Raw genomic sequence first — 21388 nt, 5'->3', positions numbered from 1 at the left:
AGTTTCTGCACTATAGTTCTGTTTTATTATTATTATTATTATTATTATTTATTATTTGCACTTTTTTATGCACCTGGGACACAGAGTAGGAGACAAAGGCTTCGTTCCAAATTGCATACATTTTATTTTTGTGTTTTCCCCATTTCATGCACTTTGTTCATTAAAATGGTCTGTGTTACAGTAACAATGAGTTGTGGAATATCAATTAATGAATGCAACAATAGGGGTACATTTGTTTTCATCAAAAAATAGGGGCACAGAGTGACAGATTACTTGTTTGCACTTATAGTACAATGATATCAGATACTTTTGCATATATAGCAATAGAAACATTAAAGTAGCTTTAATCAGCCTCAGAAATATTAAACTACTTTTATTTTAATTTTTTACATTTTGTTTTTCCTTTATTTGGTTTTACTCATTTACATAAACATACTTAATTAGATACAAATACGAGGTAAACCAACTTTTCCACTTATTACAATGAAATTATAGAACACACAAATAGAACATGGGGTGCTTTTCATGTAAAATAAGATCAAATGAATAACAATAAAAAATTACATTTAGAAAAAAATAAAAATTAAACAAAAGATGGGCATTTTGGGGGAATATACTTTTTCCACTCCTTCCAAATGTCCTCAAATTTATTTTCTTGAAGCTTCATTGAGAAAGTAATTCTTTCCATTACAAATATGTCATAAATAACATCATACCAGTTCTCTAATGATGGGGTATCTGGTTTAAGCCATTTCTTAGTGATTGCTTTTCTAGCAGCTACACTCAATATTCCAAATAAGTATTTTGCTTTAATATTTGTAGATATTGAAAGTAGAAGACCAAACAGTAGTTTGTCCCACTTAAAAACTATGTTTGTACCAAATATAGTAACTAATTCCGTGTAAATCTTACGCCAAAAAGAATTTACTTTTGGAAAGGCCCAAAACAGGTGATAGTGGTTAGCTACCTGGGAGCCACAGTTCCTCCAGCAGCTGGAAGAGCCTCAATGATGAGACTTCTGAGCGGGTGTAATAAAAAATCTACTAACAGTCTTCCAGCCATACGCTCTCCATAAGGTTGAGCTCGATATCTTCCATTGAAATTCACAATATTTTAACCAAATTAAACTACTTTTAATCAGCCTCCCAATAGTCATAAGGGACTTATGTAACAAATGTAAATTAATGGCATTTGGGAAGACAAAGCATTTTCTTACAAGTATACTTTTGATAGAATAAGCCGTATTTCATTGGAAAAAAAATCTGTCCAGTAACAAGTGAATGAATGACATGTATTATGTAGCATTTGCTTACACAAATATATAATATATATATAATTCAATGGCTTCAATAGGTATCACAATTAATAGACAATTTAAATCTGTAATGGAATGAATACAGATGATATCAACAGTCCTCAACCTTTGGGGGGATTGGGGGTGAGCCGTATTGTAGATTCCTCCTGTCCAGTCCTCCTTCCGGTAATGGGGGCCTGTGTTCGCACTCTCCCCTGTAATCATATACAAAGAAAATGATAAAGATCTATAGGTATAAAGAGACAGGTATAGCAGCTGATGTGATGTTTTATAGAGTATGCGTCTGCTGTCTTGAATTGTTTGCTATAATTCTGAAGTTAAGCTAAGTCAAACATCATATTTGTGGAAAATTATGGAACTGTCAGGCTTCATCTATAAAGTTACACGCAGTTTCCCTAAAATGGCTTGGCAGCAGTATTTTGGTGCTGCTCTGCTGAAGAGCACATAAAATGTTATCTGAAAATGGTGACACCACACATCACAAAAATGATTAAAGAAGTCTTACATATAAAATTACATTTGTGCTTGCATGATAAACAAACACATCAAATAATAACAGAAACCAGCAAGGGATAATGGCTTTCTTCTGGATTCACTATATCAGGGTTCTAAATGAAGACTGAGTCTGCTCCATATTTCATATATTTGATGAATATATGCCTATTATATTATAAATCTATCATGCTGACTACTCAACAACAACATTCTGGTGTTTATCACTTTAACATCATTCTGGTGTTTATCACTTTAACATCATTCTGGTGCTTGTCACTTTAATATAATTCTGCTGCTTGTCGCTTTAGATTATAGACTTTTGACCAATTGCGTTGGGGGACAATTGCACTACCGTACAGCTCAACCCCATTCACAGGGGTCAGCACAACCGGAGTGCAATGGCTGAGCCTCGCCCTGGGTGAACAACATACTTGATCATTGTATCTCCCCTGCCAGGTAAGTATGAGTTGGATGAGTCAGAGACAGGGTGGTCATTCTCAGACACAGCACTCTGGCTGACAGTTGCAACAGCGCAAAATCCTAGAGTTCAGTGCCTTTAGCACTAGCTCACCTTGGCAAGCTGTTTCTGCCTCTAAGAAAGCAAACACAGCCCAGCAACCGCACAAAACCTTAAACCAAAGCATGCTAGCAATGGAAGAAGGTTTAGAATACATTTCTTCCACAAAGAAAGAGCAACCTCGGAGAGGAGTACACACAAATGATTTGGTCCCATCCAAAAGACCACACCCACTTCTTGCTGTCATGGGGATCACGGGCAACTGGCATTGCTCAACACACAGCTTCACAGCGTACACCAGACACTGCTGCACAGCAACACAGCCAGTTTTCTGGACATACTGCAAAAGAATCCAAAGGCCTCAAAATGAACATTGCCACAATCACGCTGACTGGGAAGCTGGATATTAGCATGCTGCGCAGCACATTTAAGTCCATCGCAGCCGATGACTCCTTTCATTTAACTTGGACATAATGATCAGGGGAGAGCGCGAATGCAGTCCCCCACTAATTATGCAGTTGAGATTCCCACATTTGGGGAATTCACAGGAGTCAGCACAACCGCAGTGCAATGGCTGAGCCTCGCCCTGGGTGAACAACATAAGAATTTAATAAATTTAGTTTTCCATATACCATTTCGAATATTCATACATATCGTTTTATGTATTACAGTGATGTCATCGTCCTTTGATGTGATGTCATCGTCCTTTGATGTTGTCACACATTCTGAAAAATTTGGCTAGTTTGGGTTGACACTTGAAGCGTGTTACTACAATACACTCACAGTTGACAATCTCTACTCAGTTGGTTATTTGTTACATACATCTTTTTTTCTTCAAAATAATGCTTCTTTTCAAGAATGTGGTTGGTATTAATCTGTATTTGTTTTTATCTTTAAAAAAAAATGATTGTCATAAAATACTTGATCATTGTATCTCCCCTGCCAGGTACATTTGAGTTGGATGCAACTGGCAATGCTCAACACACAGGTTCACAACGTACACCAGTCACTGCTGCACAGCAACACTGCCACTTTTCTGGACATACTGCAAAAGTATCCAAAGGCCTCAGAATGAACATTGCCGCAATCACACTGACTAGGAAGCTGGATATTTGGTTTTCTACAAGGTAGGAGAAGGGTGCACCGTTCCTAGCGGCACTGCAATACCGGGTCGATGCGTGGAGTGAATGGAGCAAGCCCCTTTTTCAGCTCCTGATGCTAAAAATCCGTTTAATATGTTGTCCCCTTATAGAGGACATATCAGATATTAAACTGATAAGAACAGATAAGGCCGAGAAGCGATGACCACCAACTGTTTGCTGCCCGACCCCAGCTCCATGCACAGTTGTCACTTGTTGTGGTGCAGTACTTTTTATTTGGGCAAAACCATGGCTGCTGCTTAGCAGCCCCGCCCAAGCCCTTCATGGTGAAGCAGCGAAATCTAGCTGAAGACAGCTTTTTTGTCTTTCACAAATGCACAAGGCTCAGCCAAACGGCAAAGTCTGCTAAAAATAGATTTAACTCATTGGTGTCCCTCTCCATTGGAAGTCTTTAGTAAAAGGCGAACGACTTGTACGTTATGAAGAGAAACCAGAATAAGTACAGCCCTATCTCGAGAGCAGTCCAAGACACTAGGTGTCCCAGTCAATGCAGGTCACGGTAAGCCTCACTTGGCGTGCCACAGTTCCAAATCCGAGGCCACACCCATTCCCCCACCCTGTCCCACATTGTCACGGTGGCAATATTCCCTCTGGCCTGTTTTTTTTCTGCCAATCAAAAGTGCAAGTCCCTTTTTCAGCTCCTGATGCTAAAAATCCGTTTAATATGTTGTCCCCTTATAGAGGACATATCAGATATTAAACTGATAAGAACAGATTTTTTTTTTTGAAATATTTATTGACACCTCATTTCAAACACATTTCATAAAAAACTTCACATACATACAAGTAACACTTTTAAAATACAACAATTCAAACAATAAATAATGCAATCTGTAAAAAACATCTCGGCCAATAAAAGCAATTCAATTAGGAGACATTACAGATAAAATTGTCATCAGTTAAAGTGTACATTAAAGGTTTCATCTTGTGTATGTCCATGTGTGTTGAGTGTCCATGTTAAAGGTCTTTTAAATGGAGTGCAGTTGTTAAAATGCTCTCTTCCATTGCTGTGCAGGAGAGGAGTGAGTCCCTACCAAGGGTGACTCATTCCGCTCCCCCAAACAGATTGGGTCTCTCGGGATCCTGTGGTGGTGCTCAGAGGAGATCCCCACCCTGTTGCTCCTTCCCACCTGCCTCACCCGGAGAGTCAGGCCGCTGCTGCCGTGACCTTTTATTGTGTGGCTCCGGCTCCTTCATCCGAATGGGCACAGAGGCGATTCTTCTTTGTGGCTCTGATCTTGGCATGCCGCGTGTAGCTTCGAGCGCCCGGACCGTCGCCACTGCCATTTGGATCACAGCCACGGGGGGGATCTGCTTGTGCTTCCTTGCTAGCAAGTTTCTGGAGGTCCACATGACGTCTTTGATTGCGGCTAAGGTGAGCCACTGTTTGACAAAGTCATATGCTGGTAGTTGCTTCTGTGGGCTCACCCCATACAGCACCAGCTGTGCTGTGAGGACCTCCCTTGCTGGCAAGTACGGGAATTTTAAGGAGCCGGCCATTGCCCACTGGTCCACGGCAGCGCTGCACTCCCAGAGCAGATGCCTCACCGACTCAGGCGCGCCACAACCTGGTCGGGGGCATGTTGAGTGCGCCGACATGCCCCGGGAGTGCATCACGGACCTGACTGGGAGGATCTCGTGAGCCACCATCTATGACAGGTCCCGGAGTCTGTTTGGGAGAGCAGAATGGTTTACGTTGCGCCAAACTGTTGAGGGCTCGCCGAATGCGAGCCCGCGCACTGGACTCACTGGTTCCCTCTCCTGCACAACAGAAATCAGAGAGCGGTGGTTAGTTAAAATCTGCAACTCCTCGTGCTCAAGCTTAAAATGTCTTAAAAATGTCTGAATAAAATCGTAGGCTGGGGTTAGGCTAAAAGACACGGGTACTCTAAGATCAGTGGGTAAAATCTTTAATCTCCTGAGGTAGAACCCCATCCAGAACCGTGTCATTGCTGCAGTCTTTGGGTTTCTGGATGGGGTTGTAGCAGCTTTGATGTGAATGGCCGTGTATCTGCTCCCTAAAAACAAATGGAGGTCCGGCACTCCTTTTCCTCCTTTCTCTTTCGGCTTCTTCATCACGCTTCTCCTCAGACGTTCCCACTTGGACCCCCACAGGAAATAAAACATGGCTCGTTCCAAGTCTAAAAGCACTCTTCTGGGTGGGATAAAAACAGAACTGATCAGTAAAAGCAAGGGTAAAATCACTGCTTTGATGATTAAAACCTTTCCTTCTAAAGTCAGTCCCCTAAGTCTCCAGTACCCCAGTTTTTGCCTAACTTTCCCTACCATGTCTGGCCAATTTGTTTTCCCTCCCCCCTCCCTGTCAAATTTGACTCCAAGTATCTTTTGGTCGGTCTGGGTCACAGTCAGGGGGAGTCCTGTCGTCTCAGTCGCTGTCCAAGGTCCATAAAAGTGGGCTTGGGTCTTGCTTCGGTTCAGCTTTGACCCAGAGGCCCGTCCAAACCAGTCAGTCAAGTCCAGCGTCCTGTTGACAGATAAAAGGTCAGTGCATAAAATGTTGATGTCGTCCATATATAAAATACATTTTGTTGTGAGTCCCCCACTCCCTGGTACTCCCACCCCATTGATTTGTTTGTCCCTTCTCAAGACCTGTGCCAGTGGTTCTATACAAATAACATACAGGAGGGCAGATAACGGACAACCCTGACGGACACCGCAGTTTATATTGACTGCTTTTGTCAGATGCCCGTTAACAATGAATTTGCTGGTGATGTTCCGGTACAGCAATCCCACCCATGCTATAAACCTCCCTGAAAACCCCATTTTTTGCAGTACCTGGAAAAGGTACTGGTGCGAGACCCGATCAAAGGCTTTCTCAAAATCTAAATTCAGGACTAGAAGCCGGATGTTTCTGTCTCTCGCATAACAGATGGTGTCTCGGATCAGTACGAGGCTGTCGGTGATCCTCCTCCCTGGGACGGCACAGGCTTGATCCGGGTGAATCAGCCCTGTTAAAAACAAAGACATGCGTGATGCTAAAAGTTTACTAAAAAGTTTACAGTCAACGTTTAAAAGAGTGATAGGTCTCCAATTTTTCAGGTCAGTCTTGTCTTTGTCTTTGTGAAGGAGAGTCACTATCCCTACTCTAAAACTGTCAGGAAGTCGGTCAAGTTCTTCAAAATCCATAAAAACAGCGAGCAAGTCAGGTGCTAAAATGTCCCAAAAAGTCAAATAAAATTCCAAGGGAAGCCCATCTTCTCCTGGAGACTTCCCTTTTTTAAAATTCTTTATACAATTATTTAACTCGAAGATGTTAAAATCTTGGGTTAAAAGCACACTGGTGTCTATTTTTTTTTCGATGAATTTTAAAACTTCCTCCATGGTGTTTTTTTCAACTTGCTTCTTTTCGTACAGTTCACTGTAAAACTTTTCAATTGTTAATTTAATTTCTTCTGTTGTGTCTGCTGTGCATCCATTTTCTTTTTTAAGACTTAAAATGCCCCCCCCCCCTTTATTTACAATTTTCTTAAAAAAGTATCTTGTGCACTTCTCTCCCTCCTCTATTTCCCTCTCCTTGCTTCTTAAAATGACACCCTTGCTTTTAAATTCTGCTAAAACTGACATCTCTCTTTTAATTTCTTTTATTTCATTATTAAAATCCATCCCTTGTTGGTTTAATTTAAAATACCGCTGTAGTCGTTTCTGCAGTCCCAACATGCGTCTGTCGTCCCTATCTTTCTTCCTCTTACCTACCTGTCTAAAGAAAGTCCGGGTCCTTCCCTTCACCATTTCCCACCAGTGTGCACGTGTATCGTAAAAGTCTTGAAGGGTCTGCCACTCTTGGTACTGCTCCCTATACTGGCTAACTATCTCCCTATCATCTAAAAGGGAGCAGTTGAGTTTCCACAGACCACTTCCTGCTGTCACACCTGAAGGGAGTGAGAGGGTGCAGGAAAGCATTGCGTGATCGGAAAAGAAGACGGGTGTCAATCTAGCATCGGTTGGTGGGCAATCACGTGATAAAATGTAATCTATGCGAGAGGCTCTGGTGCCGTCACCACTGAACCAGGTGAAGCCCTCCTCTCTGGGATGCATGATTTTAAAACAGTCCAGAAGTTTAAAATCCCTGCATATATCCTGTAACAAAACGGATGTTTTGTCGACTTTAAAATCTTCTCCTGCTCCTTTCCTATCATTCCTGCTTAAAACACAGTTCAAATCTCCCCCTACAACTAAAGGTGCCCTACCTAGCATGTGGAACTGCAAGTCTTCTAAAAGGTCATACCTGTCATTTTTGTCGTTAAAACCATAAATATTTAAGACATTAAAATCCTTTCCCATAAAAGTCAAGTGTGCTAAAAGTGCCCGGCCATCTCTCACCACAGTGCTGCCCTTCACCAAGACTAGAGGGTTTTTGATTAAAATGGCCACTCCATCATTTTTGTTCTCGTTTGATCCGCTCCATATTGATTGTTGTGGCCATAACTCCTTCCAATCTCTGTAGTGATTTAAAAATGGCAGGCCACATTCCTGTATTAAAAACACATCTGACTTAAAAGAGTTAAGAAAGGATAAAACAGTCTGGGCTCTAACTCTGGACTTCACACTTCTAACATTGATGGTTGAGAAGGTGAGGGTCATGAGTATAGTTAAAAATAACAGATAGAACATTTTAAAAGACTATTGAGGATGTTTCAGTGTTAAGAACTCTTTAAAAACAGTTAGCCAGTTCCATGTAAATGCAGCTCTTCAGTCACTTTATGGGTAAAAAGTGACAAAAGGGGTTGAGCTTCATTTCCCTGTCGGACTCTGGGTGTTGGCCTTGGACGCAGCTTTAGATCGGCTTTTGAGTCCTTAGGGGTTGATTGCAGAGCTATTGTTAAAAAAGAGACCTCATTTGGGGAATTGTGGGGGAAGACTCTGGCCTCCTCCACAGGGGAACTGTCTGAGGAGTGCCCAGCTCTTCCCTTCTTCCCTGACACTGCGGGAGAGTCAGGAGTCAATTCTGATAAAGGCCTCTTGGACTGCTGGGCATTGGGGAGGGGGGCATCATCGCTATCACTTTGTGACTTGTCTGTCTCATGTTCTGAACTAGCTCCGCCCTCTACCTGCATTGCCTCTTTTTCCCCACCACTCTCCATTGGTGGGGCACTTGCAGGCTCCTCCCCATCTCCCTCCTCACCTGATCCCTGTTCTCAATCACAGGATTTGGAGGGAGATTTGAATTCCCAGCCCAGCCTCTTCAAATAGCTCTCTAAATGGTTGTTCCTGTCCACCATTTTGTTCTTTCTCATTCTTTTTATTTGCTTTAAGTTTGTTGGCAAAGGACTTTGGGCAATCTCTGAAGAGGTGATTTGTTTCTCCACAAAGGTTGCACTTTCTGCCATTGGTACACTTCTCAAAAGTATGACCAATTTCTCTGCACTTCCCACACATTATCTGCTGACACGCTTCTGCCAGGTGCCCATGCTCACCACACTTGCGGCAGAGCTTTGGCTGGCCCTGGTAGTGGATGTAGCCCCTGTTGTTTCCCAGAACTACCATGGATGGCAGATGTTTCAGGCCTTGGAAGCCCTGGGGGTCCTGCCATTGTTGAATGGGGACCCTCCAAGCGCAATTCCAAATGCCATCCTCATCTCTGACTTTGGTAGCCTGGCCTTTAACAGTGCAATATCTACCCAGCCACAAACAAATGTCATCCGCATTCACTGTTTCATTGAACATTTTGACAATGACCATTTTAGAGGCATTGTCAGTCAGTTTCTCAACAGCAAAAACGGAAAACTGGGGTTAACATTCTCAAAACGTGTCCAGAATTCCCTCAGTGCAACTTGCAGTACAAAAGCTTACATCAAAACCTTTGTTAAGCGAAGTGTCACGATACAATTTATTTCGTCAGGCCTAAAATTTAAAACTTTTTGATAAGCTTCCTGGAGAAGTCGAGTCTCGACATCTCTAGGAGCTTTCCATCCTTTTCTTTAAATAAAAGGCGGACGCTGTGGTGCCTCCTGATGCCGGCATGGTTAGCCGACATGGTGGAGGCACCACACGTTTGAGAGTAAAAAAAAACTTCTGAGAAAACACTTAAAACTATCTAAAAAGTAAACCAACAAGACTAAAAGGGACAACAGATAAAACAGTGAAACCAACAATAAATAACTAAAAGAGCACTTACCTCTCTTGTTTGGATCGGTGGAGATGTTAGTCCAACAGGGGCAGGTAAGGGGAAACCTCTGGTCCAATGTTATCCTGTGTAATAATTGCAACTAAAACAGAGTTGAAATAAATTACACAGAAAGTGAAAATATTCTCCAAAATGATGAAAAAAAACAATACCACAAAAGGGCAAAAGCTTTCCACCAACAGGAAGCGATCGCAGTCTTAGCCAAAAGGCCGAGAAGCGATGACCACCAACTGTTTGCTGCCCGACCCCAGCTCCATGCACAGTTGTCACTTGTTGTGGTGCAGTACTTTTTATTTGGGCAAAACCATGGCTGCTGCTTAGCAGCCCCGCCCAAGGACTCCATGGTGAAGCAGCGAAATCTAGCTGAAGACAGCTTTTTTGTCTTTCACAAATGCACAAGGCTCAGCCAAACGGCAAAGCCTGCTAAAAATAGGTTTAACTCATTGGTGTCCCTCTCCACGGAAGTCTTTAGTAAAAGGCGAAAGACTTGTACGTTATGAAGAGAAACCAGAGTAAGTAAAGCCCTATCTCGAGAGCAGTCCAAGACACTAGGTGTCCCAGTCAATGCGGTCACGGTAAGCCTCACTTGGCGTGCCACGTTCCAAATCCGAGGCCACACCCATTCCCCCACCCTGTCCCACATTGTCACGGTGGCAATATTCCCTTTGGCCTGTTTTTTTTTCTGCCAATCAAAAGTGCAAGTCTAGCTGCATCTTTTTGAGGCTTTGTCTTGCTGCCGATTCGACGCTGCACTTTTCCCCCAGTTGTCACGGCTTATAGAGCCATTTCTGACTGAGACCCCCCAATGAAGTTCTATATGGAATCTCAGTGAGGAGTCAACAGAGCCTCTTTTAGCCACGACTCCAGGCAGCAAAGACCACCATCCACTGTGACTCACGTGTCTTTCAGTGCAGTGTCAAATTGAGCGACTTGCCGCTCGGTTTGCGTTGGTATTTGTTTTTCCACAAGGTAGGAGAAGGGTGCACCGTTCCCAGCGGCACTGCAATACCGGGTCGATGCGTGGAGTGAATGGAGCAAGCCCCTTTTTCAGCTCCTGATGCTAAAAATCCGTTTAATGTGTTGTCCCCTTATAGAGGACATATCAGATATTAAACTGATAAGAACAGATTTTTTTTTTTTTTTTTTTTTTGAAAATATTTATTGACACCTCATTTCAAACACATTTCATAAAAAACTTCACATACATACAAGTAACACTTTTAAAATACAACAATTCAAACAATAAATAATGCAATCTGTAAAAAACATCTCGGCAAATGAAAGCAATTCAATTAGGAGACATTACAGATAAAATTGTCATCAGTTAAAGTGTACATTAAAGGTTTCATCTTGTGTATGTCCATGTGTGTTGAGTGTCCATGTTAAAGGTCTTTTAAATGGAGTGCAGTTGTTAAAATGCTCTCTTCCATTGCTGTGCAGGAGAGGAGTGAGTCCCTACCAAGGGTGACTCATTCCGCTCCCCCAAACAGATTGGGTCTCTCGGGATCCTGTGGTGGTGCTCAGAGGAGATCCCCACCCTGTTGCTCCTTCCCACCTGCCTCACCCGGAGAGTCAGGCCACTGCTGCCGTGACATTTTATTGTGTGGCTCCGTCTCCTTCATCCGAATGGGCACAGAGGCGATTCTTCTTTGTGGCTCTGATCTTGGCATGCCGCGTGTAGCTTCGACCGCCCGGACCGTTGCCACTGCCATTTGGATCACAGCCACGGGGGGGAATCTGCTTGTGCTTCCTTGCTAGCAAGTTTCTGGATGTCCACATGGCGTCTTTGATTGCGGCTAAGGTGAGCCACTGTTTGACAAAGTCAGATGCTGGTAGTTGCTTCTGTGGGCTCACCCCATACAGCACCAGCTGTGCTGTGAGGACCTCCCTTGCTGGCAAGTATGGGAATTTTAAGGAGCCGGCCATTGCCCACTGGTCCACGGCAGCGCTGCACTCCCAGAGCAGATGCCTCACCGACTCAGGCGCGCCACAACCTGGTCGGGGGCATGTTGAGTGCGCCGACATGCCCCGGGAGTGCATCACGGACCTGACTGGGAGGATCTCGTGAGCCACCATACATGACAGGTCCCGGAGTCTGTTTGGGAGGGCAGAATGGTTTACGTTGCGCCAAACTGTTGAGGGCTCGCCGAATGCGAGCCCGCGCACTGGACTCACTGGTTCCCTCTCCTGCACAACAGAAATCAGAGAGCGGTGGTTAGTTAAAATCTGCAACTCCTCGTGCTCAAGCTTAAAATGTCTTAAAAATGTCTGAATAAAATCGTAGGCTGGGGGTAGGCTAAAAGACACGGGTACTCTAAGATCAGTGGGTAAAATCTTTAATCTCCTGAGGTAGAACCCCATCCAGAACCGTGTCATTGCTGCAGTCTTTGGGTTTCTGGATGGGGTTGTAGCAGCTTTGATGTGAATGGCCGTGTATCTGCTCCCTAAAAACAAATGGAGGTCCGGCACTCCTTTTCCTCCTTTCTCTTTCGGCTTCTTCATCACGCTTCTCCTCAGACGTTCCCACTTGGACCCCCACAGGAAATAAAACACGGCTCGTTCCAAGTCTAAAAGCACTCTTCTGGGTGGGATAAAAACAGAACTGATCAGTAAAAGCAAGGGTAAAATCACTGCTTTGATGATTAAAACCTTTCCTTCTAAAGTCAGTCCCCTAAGTCTCCAGTACCCCAGTTTTTGCCTAACTTTCCCTACCATGTCTGGCCAATTTGTTTTCCCTCCCCCCTCCCTGTCAAATTTGACTCCAAGTATCTTTTGGTCGGTCTGGGTCACAGTCAGGGGGAGTCCTGTCGTCTCAGTCGCTGTCCAAGGTCCATAAAAGTGGGCTTGGGTCTTGCTTCGGTTCAGCTTTGACCCAGAGGCCCAGTCCAAGCCAGTCAGTCAAGTCCAGCGTCCTATTGACAGATAAAAGGTCAGTGCATAAAATGTTGATGTCGTCCATATATAAAATACATTTTGTTGTGAGTCCCCCACTCCCTGGTACTCCCACCCCATTGATTTGTTTGTCCCTTCTCAAGACCTGTGCCAGTGGTTCTATACAAATAACATACAGGAGGGCAGATAACGGACAGCCCTGACGGACACCGCAGTTTATATTGACTGCTTTTGTCAGATGCCCGTTAACAATGAATTTGCTGGTGATGTTCCGGTACAGCAATCCCACCCATGCTATAAACCTCCCTGGAAAACCCCATTTTTTGCAGTACCTGGAAAAGGTACTGGTGCGAGACCCGATCAAAGGCTTTCTCAAAATCTAAATTCAGGACTAGAAGCCGGATGTTTCTGTCTCTCGCATAACAGATGGTGTCTCGGATCAGAACGAGGCTGTCGGTGATTCTCCTCCCTGGGACGGCACAGGCTTGATCCGGGTGAATCAGCCCTGTTAAAAACAAAGACATGCGTGATGCTAAAAGTTTACAAAAAAGTTTACAGTCAATGTTTAAAAGAGTGATAGGTCTCCAATTTTTCAGGTCAGTCTTGTCTTTGTCTTTGTGAAGGAGAGTCACTATCCCTACTCTAAAACTGTCAGGAAGTCGGTCAAGTTCTTCAAAATCCATAAAAACAGCGAGCAAGTCAAGTGCTAAAATGTCCCAAAAAGTCAAATAAAATTCCAAGGGAAGCCCATCTTCTCCTGGAGACTTCCCTTTTTTAAAATTCTTTATACAATTATTTAACTCGAAGATGTTAAAATCTTGGGTTAAAAGCACACTGGTGTCTATTTTTTTTTCGATGAATTTTAAAACTTCCTCCATGGTGTTTTTTTCAACTTGCTTCTTTTCGTACAGTTCACTGTAAAACTTTTCAATTGTTAATTTAATTTCTTCTGTTGTGTCTGCTGTGCATCCATTTTCTTTTTTAAGACTTAAAATGCCCCCCCCCGTTATTTACAATTTTCTTAAAAAAGTATCTTGTGCACTTCTCTCCCTCCTCTATTTCCCTCTCCTTGCTTCTTAAAATGACACCCTTGCTTTTAAATTCTGCTAAAACTGACATCTCTCTTTTAATTTCTTTTATTTCATCATTAAAATCCATCCCTTGTTGGTTTAATTTAAAATACCGCTGTAGTCGTTTCTGCAGTCCCAACATGCGTCTGTCGTCCCTATCTTTCTTCCTCTTACCTACCTGTCTAAAGAAAGTCCGGGTCCTTCCCTTCACCATTTCCCACCAGTGTGCACGTGTATCGTAAAAGTCTTGAAGGGTCTGCCACTCTTGGTACTGCTCCCTATACTGGCTAACTATCTCCCTATCATCTAAAAGGGAGCAGTTGAGTTTCCACAGACCACTTCCTGCTGTCACACCTGAAGGGAGTGAGAGGGTGCAGGAAAGCATTGCGTGATCGGAAAAGAAGACGGGTGTCAATCTAGCATCGGTTGGTGGGCAATCACGTGATGAAATGTAATCTATGCGAGAGGCTCTGGTGCCGTCACCACTGAACCAGGTGAAGCCCTCCTCTCTGGGATGCATGATTTTAAAACAGTCCAGAAGTTTAAAATCCCTGCATATATCCTGTAACAAAACGGATGTTTTGTCGACTTTAAAATCTTCTCCTGCTCCTTTCCTATCATTCCTGCTTAAAACACAGTTCAAATCTCCCCCTACAACTAAAGGTGCCCTACCTAGCATGTGGAACTGCAAGTCTTCTAAAAGGTCATACCTGTCATTTTTGTCGTTAAAACCATAAATATTTAAGACATTAAAATCCTTTCCCATAAAAGTCAAGTGTGCTAAAAGTGCCCGGCCATCTCTCACCACAGTGCTGCCCTTCACCAAGACTAGAGGGTTTTTGATTAAAATGGCCACTCCATCATTTTTGTTCTCGTTTGATCCGCTCCATATTGATTGTTGTGGCCATAACTCCTTCCAATCTCTGTAGTGATTTAAAAATGGCAGGCCACATTCCTGTATTAAAAACACATCTGACTTAAAAGAGTTAAGAAAGGATAAAACAGTCTGGGCTCTAACTCTGGACTTCACACTTCTAACATTGATGGTTGAGAAGGTGAGGGTCATGAGTATAGTTAAAAATAACAGATAGAACATTTTAAAAGACTATTGAGGATGTTTCAGTGTTAAGAACTCTTTAAAAACAGTTAGCCAGTTCCATGTAAATGCAGCTCTTCAGTCACTTTATGGGTAAAAAGTGACAAAAGGGGTTGAGCTTCATTTCCCTGTCGGACTCTGGGTGTTGGCCTTGGACGCAGCTTTAGATCGGCTTTTGAGTCCTTAGGGGTTGATTGCAGAGCTATTGTTAAAAAAGAGACCTCATTTGGGGAATTGTGGGGGAAGACTCTGGCCTCCTCCACAGGGGAACTGTCTGAGGAGTGCCCAGCTCTTCCCTTCTTCCCTGACACTGCGGGAGAGTCAGGAGTCAATTCTGATAAAGGCCTCTTGGACTGCTGGGCATTGGGGAGGGGGGCATCATCGCTATCACTTTGTGACTTGTCTGTCTCATGTTCTGAACTAGCTCCGCCCTCTACCTGCATTGCCTCTTTTTCCCCACCACTCTCCATTGGTGGGGCACTTGCAGGCTCCTCCCCATCTCCCTCCTCACCTGATCCCTGTTCTCCAATCACAGGATTTGGAGGGAGATTTGAATTTCCCAGCCCAGCCTCTTCAAATAGCTCTCTAAATGGTTGTTCCTGTCCACCATTTTGTTCCTTCTCATTCTTTTTATTTGCTTTTAGTTTGTTGGCAAAGGACTTTGGGCAATCTCTGAAGAGGTGATTTGTTTCTCCACAAAGGTTGCACTTTCTGCCATTGGTACACTGCTCAAAAGTATGACCAATTTCTCTGCACTTCCCACACATTATCTGCTGACACGCTTCTGCCAGGTGCCCATGCTCACCACACTTGCGGCAGAGCTTTGGCTGGCCCTGGTAGTGGATGTAGCCCCTGTTGTTTCCCAGAACTACCATGGATGGCAGATGTTTCAGGCCTTGGAAGCCCTGGGGGTCCTGCCATTGTTGAATGGGGACCCTCCAAGCGCAATTCCAAATGCCATCCTCATCTCTCACTCTGGTAGCCTGGCCTTTAACAGTGCAATATCTACCCAGCCACAAACAAATGTCATCCGCATTCACTGTTTCATTGAACATTTTGACAATGACCATTTTAGAGGCATTGTCACTCAGTTTCTCAACAGCAAAAACGGAAAACTGGGGCTTAACATTCTCAAAACGTGTCCAGAATTCCCTCAGTGCACTTGCAGTACAAAAGCTTACATCAAAATCTTTGTTAAGCGGAAGTGTCACGATACAATTTATTTCGTCAGGCCTAAAATTTAAAACTTTTTGAATAAGCTTCCTGGAGAAGTCGAGTCTCGACATCTCTAGGAGCTTTCCATCCTTTTCTTTAAATAAAAGGCGGACGCTGTGGTGCCTCCTGATGCCGGCATGGTTAGCCGACATGGTGGAGGCACCACACGTTTGAGAGTAAAAAAACTTCTGAAAAAACACTTAAAACTATCTAAAAAGTAAACCAACAAGACTAAAAGGGACAACAGATAAAAACAGTGAAACCAACAATAAATAACTAAAAGAGCACTTACCTTCTCTTGTTTGGATCGGTGGAGATGTTAGTCCAACAGGGGCAGGTAAGGGGAAACCTCTGGTCCAATGTTATCCTGTGTGAATAATTGCAACTAAAACAGAGTTGAAATAAATTACACAGAAAGTGAAAATATCCTCCAAAATGATGAAAAAAACAATACCACAAAAAGGGCAAAAGCTTTCCACCAACAGGAAGCGATCGCAGTCTTAGCCAAAAAGCCGAGAAGCGATGACCACCAACTGTTTGCTGCCCGACCCCAGCTCCATGCACAGTTGTCACTTGTTGTGGTGCAGTACTTTTTGGGCAAAACCATGGCTGCTGCTTAGCAGCCCCGCCCAAGCCCTCCATGGTGAAGCAGCGAAATCTAGCTGAAGACAGCTTTTTTGTCTTTCACAAATGCACAAGGCTCAGCCAAACGGCAAAGCCTGCTAAAAATAGGTTTAACTCATTGGTGTCCCTCTCCACGGAAGTCTTTAGTAAAAGGCGAAAGACTTGTACATTATGAAGAGAAACCAGAGTAAGTACAGCCCTCTTCTCGAGATGCCAGGTAAATATGAGTTGGATGCAATTCGCATTGCTCAACACACAGCTTCTAAACAGTCACCAGACACTGTTGCACAGCAACACTGCCACTTTTCTGGACATTTAATTTTAGTTTTCCATACGTCATTTTGAATATTCATATATATCCTTTTAAGTATTACAGTGATGTCATCGTCCTTTGATGTGATGTCATCGTCCTTTGATGGGATGTCATCGTACTTTGATGTGAGGTTATCGTCCTTTGATGTTGTCACACATTCTGGAACATTAGGCTAGTTTGGGTAGACACTTCAAGCGTGCTGCTACAATACACTCACAGTTGACAATCTCTACTCAGTTGGATATTTGTAACATACATATTTTTTTCTTCAAAATAATTCTTCTTTTAAAGAATATGGTTGGTATTAATCTGTATTTGTTTTTAACTTTAAAAAAAATGATTTTCATAAAATACTTGATCATTGTATCTCCCATGCCAGGTACATATGAGTTGGATGCAACGCGCATTCCTCAACACACAGCTTCACAATGTACACCAGACACTGCTGCACAGCAACACTGCCACTTTTCAGGACATTTAAATTTAGTTTTCCATACGTCATTTTGAATATTCATACATATCCTTTTATGTATTACAGTGATGTCATCGTCCTTTGATGTGATGTGATCGTCCTTTGACGTTGTCACACATTCTGGAACATTAGGCTAGTTTGGGTAGACACTTGAAGCGTTCTGCTACAATAAAAACACAGTTGACAATCTCTACTCAGTTGGATATTTGTAACATACATATTTTTTTCTTCAAAATAATGCTTCTTTTCAAGAATATGGTTGGTATTAATCTGTATTTGTTTTTAACTTTAAAAAAAATTATTGTCACAACATACTTGATCATTGTATCTCCCATGCCAGGTAAATGTGAGTTGGCTGCAATTCACATTAGTCAACACACAGCTTCACAACGTACACCAGACACTGCTGCACAGCAACACTGCCACTTTTCTGGACATTTAAATACATTTTCCATACGTCATTTCGAGTATTCATAAATATCCTTTTATGTATTACAGTGATGTCATCGTCCTTTGATGTGATGTCATCGTCCTTTGATGTGATGTCATCGTCCTTTGATGTTTTCACAAATCCTGGAACATTAGGCTAGTTTGGGTAGACACATTGAAGCGTGCTGCCACAATACACTCACAGTTGTCATCTCTACTCAGTTGGATATTTGTAACATACATATTATTTTCTTCAAAATAATGCTTCTTTTCAAGAATATGGATGGTATTAATCTGTATTTGTTTTTAACTTTAAAAAAAACGATTGTCATAAAATACTTGATCATTGTATCTCCCATGCCAGGTAAATACGAGTTGGATGCAACTTGCATTGCTCAACACATAGCTTCACAATGTACACCAGACACTGCTGCACAGCAACACTGCCACTTTTCTGGACATTTAAATTAAGTTTTCCATACATCATTTTGAATATTCATACATGTCTTTTCATGTATAACAGTGATGTCATCGTTCTTTGATGAGATGTCATCGTCCTTTGATGTGATGACATTGTCCTTTGATGTTTTCACACATTCTGGAACATTAGGCTAGTTTGGGTAGACACATTGAAGCGTGCTGCCACAATACACTCACAGTTGTCATCTACTCAGTTGGATATTTGTAACATACATATTTTTTTCTTCAAAATAATGCTTCTTTCAAGAATATGGTTGGTATTAATCTGTATTTGTATTTAATTTAAAAAAAAATGTGAACCAGTGGGTGAAAGACTACCTCACTGAATATGCAGAGAGCTTCCCACAAGTCTCCGCTCTCCTCGAGGCCAACATCGACAGGTGTATCTACGGCCAGAGAGGATTTGAGCATCACACCTTTCAGGAGATGTGGGAACTCTACAGCCAGTACCACACCCAGAAGGACAGGCCTGAGCAATTCAGTGCTGAGCAGAGGGAGATGATGAAGAAGGCCTACAGCTCTGTGAGGAGGTGGCAGAACACACCAGTCACCCACATCCTAAGTGTGCAGATGAAGCGCTTCAAGAAATATATAAAGGAGAAGGAGCAAGTAAGTTTTGATTTGATTATTTGTTACGAAACAGGAAGTGCAGAATAACATAGTAAATGAAAATTGTTCAAATTACTGATATTTCAAGCAGTTTGGCTAAATGTGTTTGTTTGCTTTTGGTAATTAAAGACTGGTACGTCATAAAATCTAGATAGTTACATTACATTTGTTGTCCAGCAACTGCAGGCAAGCACCTCCCAGTTCGACCCCTCATCATGGCCAGGCGATGACGCTGAACTGGTAGCCGCAAGCCAGGCAGTTGAAGGTAAGTGAGATACAGAGTTAATATACATCAAACTGTTCCGAAAAAAAAATCATAATACAAAACTACTTTGTTTGGTAAATTCTCAGATTTGCTCAAATCCCAAGAGTCACCATCCGGTGTCCGGCGGAAGCAGCCCGAAGCCGCTGTCCTGCAGCCGAAGCTGCCCGAGGCCGCAACCCAACCGAAGCTGCTCGAGGCCGTTGTCCGACCAAAGCTGCCCGAGGCCGCTGTCCAGCAGTCCAAGCTGCCCAAGGCCGCTGTCCAGCAGCCCAAGCTGCCCGAGGCCGCTGTCCAGCAGTCCAAGCTGCCCGAGGCCGCTGTCCAGCAGTCCAAGCTGCCCGAGGCCGCCGTCCGGCCGAAGCTGCCCGAGGCCGCCGTCCAGCAGTCCAAGCTGCCCGAGGCCGCTGTCCAGCAGCCCAAGCTGCCCGAGGCCGCTGTCCAGCAGTCCAAGCTGCCCGAGGCCGCCGTCCGGCCGAAGCTGCCCAAGGCCGCTGTCCAGCAGTCCAAGCTGCCCGAGGCCGCCGTCCGGCCGAAGCTGCCCGAGGCCGCTGTCCAGCAGTCCAAGCTGCCCGAGGCCGCTGTCCAGCAGCCCAAGCCGCCCGAGGCCACTGTCCAGCAGCCCAAGCTGCCCGAGGCCGCTGTCCAGCAGCCCAAGCAGTCCGAGGCAACTGTCAGGCCCACAGAGACCCCATCCACCTCATGATATGGAATCACCTCTGAGAGACTCCTCTGTAAGTGATATTCACATTATATGAAAACAATGTAAATGAGAACAATTTGTTTTTACATGTTTTTGAAATTGGTTTGTGTTTTAACAATACTTTGTACACAATAATAACCAAATGTTTTGTATGCGTTATGTGTGTTGCAGGTGGAGATAGAGGGTTGGGTATGTCTGTGGGAAAACCCCAATGGCATCCCACCTGCTGACATTTCCTGGCTCAAAGAGGACCCAGAAAGAGGGCTGTTCACCCCCGTTCAACTCTACAAGGACATCACTGGTCTGTTGAAGAGGCGACAGGTGTTGAAATCTGACCGCATGTGGTTTTACCCACCAGAACCTCCTGGCTATGTTGGAGGTGCTCTGCCAACTCCGCAGCTCTTTTTTCGGAGCCGCGTCTTCGTGTGGCGCCCCGTTGGAGTGTGGAGGTACTCCCTGAAGTGTCCTCGAGGTGATGACTGTGCTGGTAGAGGACGGAATGTGCACCTCTACAAGTCTGGCTACCACACCCGGGTATAACTAACTTCACCTGTGTTATTACATTACAGTTGAATATTTATTTATGCTGCTATTTGCCTTTATTTGATTTGATTTTTTCCCCCAAAATGTACTTTAGGTACGTCACATCTGTGATATGTCCAGCTGGTACTCAATGCTCACAGAGGTCCTGGGCTGTGGGCCATGTATAAAGGCAGCCAGGAGCGGAGAAGGTGGAACGGTGGGCCGGTGGATGGCGTGGGATCCCGCTATTTTATCGCAACTTAGCGAGGCTCATCAAGCTATGTTCCCTGCCATCCTCACCAGCAAGTGAGTATACTGAACATAATGTGTGCATTTAACAAACTTGAAAGTAATCACAAATTGCAACATATTGATTGTGACTCTACTTAAAGGCGTGGCGTGGATAAGAATGTTGTGCGCCTTCTGAGGGACCGGACCGAAGGGAACACAATGGTCAAGGTGTGGCGTCAGATACAGGAGAATCACGTTGAGGAGTACCTTCACCGTAAGGACCTGTACACCACACTCCTCATGACCATAGCGGAGCCCGGCGGGATCGTCTCTGCATTCAGTCACACATTCCAGGCTCCACCTCCTCAAAGAGAGCTTCCCTCTGCACGGCTCCTGCGCCACGCCTTCCTGCTGTCAGAAGCCAACAATGTGCAGGATTACCGGAACCAGATCCTCTCCACCTTTGGCACTGTGCTGAAAATGGATTCCACCAAGAAAGTATGTAAATCAAAACATAACACTCACCATACTGTATGATGCAAAACATATTTTCATACTGTTGTAAAATGAAAAAAAAACAAAAAACACATCAATACAATCTTAAGAGATGTTATCACATTATACAAACCTGACATATTTTTTTAGGTGGTGAAGAAGCTGTCTGGGGAGGGTCATGGTTCAGCTGAGTGGTTCACCAGCATCGGGAACGAGCACTCACAAATAGTTTCATTTGTGCTGACCTGTGAGGAGTCCACTCAGAAGCTGGAACCGATGTGCCGTGGAGTCATGGAAAGGTTCCGGCTGGCCAATCAATCTGTCCCCAAGATCTTGTATGTGG

At 43.8% G+C, this 21388-nt stretch overlaps 4 non-coding genes and 4 pseudogenes across 4 annotated transcripts; all 8 read right to left on the bottom strand.

The window, feature by feature from the left end:
- Nucleotides 1-2148: 2148 nt before the first annotated feature.
- Nucleotides 2149-2274, bottom strand: LOC119498696 (annotated as a pseudogene).
- A 531-nt stretch (nt 2275-2805) lies between these two features.
- On the bottom strand, nt 2806-2934 carry LOC119498749 (annotated as a pseudogene).
- Nucleotides 2935-3460: 526 nt separating this feature from the next.
- Nucleotides 3461-3630, bottom strand: LOC119498997 (annotated as a pseudogene).
- A 179-nt stretch (nt 3631-3809) lies between these two features.
- On the bottom strand, nt 3810-3926 carry LOC119499102. The gene has a single exon (XR_005209256.1). It is a non-coding gene; the product is annotated as a U5 spliceosomal RNA (small nuclear RNA).
- Nucleotides 3927-4101: 175 nt separating this feature from the next.
- On the bottom strand, nt 4102-4224 carry LOC119499003 (annotated as a pseudogene).
- Nucleotides 4225-10031: 5807 nt separating this feature from the next.
- LOC119499041 lies at nt 10032-10148 on the bottom strand. The gene has a single exon (XR_005209237.1). It is a non-coding gene; the product is annotated as a U5 spliceosomal RNA (small nuclear RNA).
- A 459-nt stretch (nt 10149-10607) lies between these two features.
- Nucleotides 10608-10794, bottom strand: LOC119498992. The gene has a single exon (XR_005209224.1). It is a non-coding gene; the product is annotated as a U2 spliceosomal RNA (small nuclear RNA).
- Nucleotides 10795-16603: 5809 nt separating this feature from the next.
- On the bottom strand, nt 16604-16720 carry LOC119499074. The gene has a single exon (XR_005209244.1). It is a non-coding gene; the product is annotated as a U5 spliceosomal RNA (small nuclear RNA).
- Between the last annotated feature and the right edge of the window lie 4668 nt (nt 16721-21388).

The sequence above is a fragment of the Sebastes umbrosus genome, chromosome 1 (assembly GCF_015220745.1).
Source record: "Sebastes umbrosus isolate fSebUmb1 chromosome 1, fSebUmb1.pri, whole genome shotgun sequence".
In the NCBI taxonomy this organism is placed as follows: Eukaryota; Metazoa; Chordata; class Actinopteri; order Perciformes; family Sebastidae; genus Sebastes; species Sebastes umbrosus.
The sequence above is the reverse complement of the archived record's forward strand: the minus strand, read 5'-3'. Positions and strand labels throughout refer to the sequence as shown.